This window comes from Gossypium arboreum, chromosome 3 (genome assembly GCF_025698485.1).
Source record: "Gossypium arboreum isolate Shixiya-1 chromosome 3, ASM2569848v2, whole genome shotgun sequence".
In the NCBI taxonomy this organism is placed as follows: domain Eukaryota; kingdom Viridiplantae; phylum Streptophyta; class Magnoliopsida; order Malvales; family Malvaceae; genus Gossypium; species Gossypium arboreum.
In genome coordinates this window covers 71,685,626-71,691,784 of record NC_069072.1, presented here as the reverse complement: position 1 = coordinate 71,691,784, position 6,159 = coordinate 71,685,626, and positions in this window count along the sequence as shown.

The following is a 6,159-nucleotide window of genomic DNA, read 5'->3' as shown; positions in this document are numbered from 1 at the left end:
TGAACTCATTGAGTTGTGGTCTAAGTTCATGATGTATGTGACACATGTTTTGGCGTCCGGGTACTGGTCTCGCATTTTCTATCAGTGGCTAGGTAGTCCGGCATGTGTTGCGGATACCTGACAGCCTATGTGAATAGACCCATGAGTAGCTCGAAAGTGAGCAACATGTGATATGTGTATAAGGTAGCGTTGGCTACATATGAGGCACTTAGGTGTGAGATTTCGATGTATCTGATAGTATTCCAAGTGTTCAACGAGTAGTTCAAAAGGAAGTTCAATGGTAATCTTGATGAATACGTCAAAGACGAGAAAGTAAGTTGTTATGTGCAAGTGGGCACAGGTATGTATATCGAACTCATGAGCACATCATGGGATGTGATGAACTTGTGGTAAGAATATATATATATATATATATATATATGAGGAATAAGTTTAATTGATTTGATAATAACGTGCAAGTTTATGTTCATTAAGTTAAATGTATGATTAATGCTTGTTTAAATTGCATTCTATTTGCATGTGAACTTACTAAGCTATGAAGCTTACCCCCATTCTTTCCCACCTTTTATAGGTTTATTCAACTAGCTCGGGTTGGAGATCGTCGGAGATTCTATCACACTATCAAGCTATCATTTGGGGTATAAGTGAATGTAAGTATGTTAAGTCTATGGCATGTATAGGGACTTAGTCATTTTGTATATGTGTCATTATGATATGGCGAAATGTATTTGTAACACCCCAAACCTGGCCTAGACGTTGTGACCAGATCCGACGTGCCACATCGAAGCGCTAAAAACATTTTCTATGTTTAGTCCAGAAAATCGTGCTTAGTGTTCAAAGGATGATTTCATTATAGGTTAAAGTGAATGGAAGTTGAGCATCAGGTAGGAAACCGGAAAAGAGGAGGTAAGTCCATCAGACTGCTTAAGTACCAAGCTCCCTTTGGATCCAATCCTAGACATGCACACCACCATTGCCACACCTTAACTTAGCGTATGTTCTCAGGAATCCAAATTCAATTAAGTCCAGTTTAAGGAAAAGTGATTAATTTTGGAAAAAAACGTTTTCGTTGCGGAAGTTTTGCTTTGTTGTCATGATATTTTAAAATTAATTACTGTTTTTGAAAACGGGCCCTAAAGCCAATCAGTTTCAGCGATTAAGATAATATCACACCTATTCTAGTAAAACATATTAAAACCATTTATAATAATTAAAGCGGCCTTATTACAACTTTAACCAAAATAGAAATAATCAAAAATAAATGTGAAATTTAAAAGGAAGCTAATTGAAACTTTTTTAAAAACCAAAAATTTAATCTTCGTAGCCACTCTGAATCCCGCCCAGCTCCAAGTCCACCAACTAGGGCTCATCTGTAAGGATGGAAGAGAAAGGGGGTGAGTTTGGAAAACTCTGTATGTATGGAAAACCCATCCAAAGCCCAAGTCAGCTCAAGCCCCTTGGGCCTAAGCCCTATTCAGATAACTGTGGTCTTGGGTGAAGCCCTTTTCGAATCTGATGAACTGGGCCTTAGCCCCTTTTCAGATAACAGTATGGCCCATAGGCTCATTCCAGAATAGAACAGACATATTCGTGTATGCAATTCCAACCCAACCTATAACCAACAGCTACACTCCACCCGTACCAGCCCTACACTCCATGTGGGGATTAGCTCAACCCACCCAGCCCTACACTCCACAGTTGTAGCATTGCTGCTCAGATATCAGTAAGTTGAGGCAAAGCCTCCAGTACGTGGACAAGCCACTTTTAGTACTTCCTCCATCAATAACCCAGTCCCATGCATCAGATAATAATAACATGGCATGCAGTAAATATGCATTCAGGTCAACCTTAACCCTAAAGGTACATCAGTAATTTTGCTCCTAGGGGTAAATCTGTAAATTTTCCACCAATAAAGGTATTTCAGTAATTTTATCAGTTTTAAGGGTTCTCATGAATGTTACGGTCCTTACTAGCCCATTTGTCATCGCAATAATTTATTAGTCTCAATTTCACAATTTTAGCCATTGGGCCCTAAAACCCCTAATGGGCCCTACAGTGTCCATTAGCAATTTAAGCCCATTTAACTCAAGTTTTATGACCAATTTCTCGGTTTAAGCAGTTTCAATTCTACAGTCTAACAGAACATACTTATTGCCTATTTTTTTATATAATACATTATTATTATTATTATTACCCGTATGGCCCCATAAGCCCATTGGGCCCAGTTTTAGCCTATCGAGGCCCAATTACCGAAGTGCACAAAATTTCACACACAACTAACTTACCACTTTGTGATTTTAGATCTAATGATTTCTAAACATCTTGCGAGCACTCGCTCACTCACAAGCCCACGAAATGCTGGAATCTCGACATTTCAGCTTTTGCCGAATTGAACTAGAGGGTGTTCGATACACACCTGTTTCGCGACGACTGCTACTGAGATCCCTTATGATGTCCTACAATTGATTACCACAATTCTTAGATTGCAACCCACAACAACCAATCCCAATATTCAGCAACCCATAATCGAACCATGCCCCTAAAGCCTTTAGAATCTTACCTTTTTGCCGAAAACCGATGACTAGATCTAAGTCTAGTTGTTCCAAAGATCCAAGCCTTTGATCAAACCTCTAGAAGACACTAATCACCAAAAGAAATCATCGGTTAAAGACCCTTAAAGCCCTATGCCCAAATCAAAAGCCTCCCTAGATTTTAGGGACTTCGACTTTTCTAAACTGTAAAATAAAACTAGATCTGAGGTGATGAGCACTTACCACTTATTCCTCTTTGATTTCTACGCAGATCTAATGCAGATCTATCCTCTAAATGATAGTAGAACTCGAATCCAGGAGATCTAAAGTTTCGGCTATAAGTCCCTAAATCTATGGTATTTCAGCTTTTTAAGTGATGAAGAAGATAACGATTTGAGGCTATAACTTTGAAGTAATGTTGTCGACCGATACTAAGGGTTTAGAGAAGGTGAAAGTTGATCAAAAAGAACAAAAATAACTGAAGGATTTTGGCTTGGAGAAATCGGCACAAAAAGTGAGTTTTCGAGATTTCGGCTTTTATGGCAATTGGCTATAGAGGTTTTGTGGAGGATGGGATCAACAGAGGAGGTGAGTAAAGTGATCAGAAGGTTTCGGTTGGAAGAAAGAGCAAGAAGGAAGAAATAAAATGGAGGAAAAAGAGAGGAAGAAGAAATCGGCACCAAGGAGAAGGAATTTGCGTTTTCGACTTTTGTGAGAACTCAGAAAGGATAAATGACAGTGAAAGCTTTCAGGTGGCTAACCCTAATTCTCCAAGACAGAAAAAGAAAAGAACCTAACCCTAATATCAACTAAAAAAATTGGCCCAACCTCCCTAAGGCCCTAGTCGAAATTCACTTAAGTGATCACATGCCCAACACATGCCTAAAATTAAAAAGTAACAATATGCCTACCTTGCAACTTGAACCCTGGACCTTAATTCCTTACCAGACGCCATTTTTTTGGGAATTTAGTGGCCCCACCTTGCCACTTTACCAAGGCCTTATTTGTGTCGTAATTTTCGAAGTTCTTCTTAAAAGCCCACTTAACCAAGTCTCCTATTCACTTAAAATCCAACTTGATATTTTACCGTGTTTAACTTAGGCTTGGGCCTTCTAAAGTCCCACTAACACATTTAAGCACAATTCCAATATTCAGAACACCAAAATTTCAAAATTTACCAAAAATCACAGAAATCCAAAAAATCCCGAAAATCAGGGCATTACAGTATTGGCTTGTAATGAATAAGGATTTGCTTTGGTATGTAGCCATATAAATTGGTTTATATTGGCTAATGGGTTGCAAGCATATTAATTACTCATATGCCTATGCCAATGTCATTGTGTGATGTGGTTTATAATGGTATGTTAATGAAAGTACAAGGGAATCATGAAAGAGTAAAATTAGCATTAAAATAGTTTTGGACAGCAGCATTAGTATAACTTTGAAAAATCACCAAAAATTGTGGAAATCGAATTAGAGGTTGAATAAAACATGAAATTAAAGCCTACTAAGTCTAGTTTTACATAGAAGAACCGATGTAAACAAAGAATTTCATTTTATGATATATTTGAATTTTTGTTAGACAAGGTCAGAATGATTTCGGGTTCCCCTATTTTGACTTTGGAAAATCATTAAAAATAGTATAAAAATAATTGGGGCTTAAAATTTATATATTTTAATTCTTAATGAGTCTATTTTCAAGAAAAACAAACGGGAACATCATACAAATCCCGTACTAAGAGATAATTAATCTTTAGTGAAGAAAGGTCGAAACTGTCAAACAGCAAAATAGGGACGAATTTGAAGAATTTAATTGTACTTATTGGCTAAACCAAAACTCTAAAAATCTTATGGTAGGAAGATATTTTATTCTAGTTTTGGAAAAATCAAGTAGATCTTAATTTAGAGTTCTTTAGCTCAAGATATAAATAATTTAGTGACTGTGATTCAAGTGAACTGTTTTGTTATGAACAGTAATAATTGTTTTGATATGTTTAAGCCTTGATTATGGTTGTGTTGGTAGTTTAATTGTGCCATGTTAAGTTCCATTAAAAGTGTGTATGTGAGTGTGCACATGAGAGTGGCAAATGGCTTGGTAAATAGCCATTTCCTTGGCCACACGGGCAGAGATGTGACCGTGTGTCTTAGAAGGACACGGCCCTGAGACACAGGCGTGTGACTTGGCCGTGTGACCCCAAATTGTGCATGACGTCATAAACAAAGAGTTATATAGGCTGAGGACACGGGTGTGTCCCAAGCCACACGGGCGTGTGTATGACCACACGGCCTACCTACACGGGCGTGACTCTCCAAAGTGTGAAAATTTTCTAAGTGTAGTAAAAGTTCCAAAAGTTTTCGGTTTTGTCCCAAACCACTCCCAACATATGTTTTGGGCCTTGTGGGCCTATATAAGGGACGGTATGCATGTGATTGGATGAATTTGATTTGGACCAAATTTTATGGCCCGTTTTGTATGAATGTTTGTGTTTAAGTCCGGTAACGCCTCGAACCCTGTCTCGACCTTGAATACGAGTAAGGAGTGTTACATTTAGTGGTATCAGAGCTATAGTTTAGTTGATTCTCAGATTAACATAGCGTATGTGAGTTACTATTCATGCCATATTACTACTTGTGATAGTGTGATATCTCTCAACGAAATTGTTTTGCTAAGACAGAGATGAGTAATAGTGTGATATCTCTCAACGAAATTGTTTTGCTAAGACAAAGATGACTTCCAACCGAGCTATTTTTCGATAATGCTGATAATGATATTGAAATGATTGAAATGTGCTTATAATGTGTCGAAATTTGGAAAGGTATGAATAGAAGTTCACGATATGTATGTGTTAATGTACGAAATTAGATAACCACAAGTTGAGAAATGTGAAAAGTGGAATGAAATGAAAGGTTATATGGTGATAAGCCCATCCATGTTTGTTTGGCATGCATATGATGTTATGTGCCCAACATATTTGATTAAGTGAATATGATAAGTAAATTTACTCAAATTGACAGAATGTGTGTTTATGTACACTTGTTTGAATAAGATAATCAAAAAAGTTCGTGTAATATGACTATGTATGTTAATTAGCTTGGAGTGAATTATGTAATTGTAATGATATGATATTGGTGATGAATGCTAAGTCATATGTGTGTACTTATGACAGTCAAATTAGAGGCTTTACAGGTTGTTTATTATTCAGAGACAGAGTATGTGTACCGTAAAGTTCAGAACTGGTACAGAAGATTTTGAATGAAGCTCATAATGGTAACATGTCTATACATCCTGGTAGTAATAAGATGTATAGTGACCTGAAAAAAGATGTACTGATGGCCGAAAATGAAACGGGATATTTCTGAATTTGTATCGAGATGGTTGATATGTCAACAAGTAAAGGTCAAACATCAAGTACCTTTGGGGTTATTGCAGCCAATGACAATACCAGAGAGGAAATGGGAAAGTGTTACCATGGACTCTGTAACGGGATTACCTTTATCACCGAAAAAGAAAGATGTTGTGTGGGTAATTTTTGATTGTTTAACGAAGTCGACACACTTTATCCTGGTACGTATGGATTTTTCATTGGATATGTTGGCTGAATTATATGTCTTTGAGATTGTAAGGCTA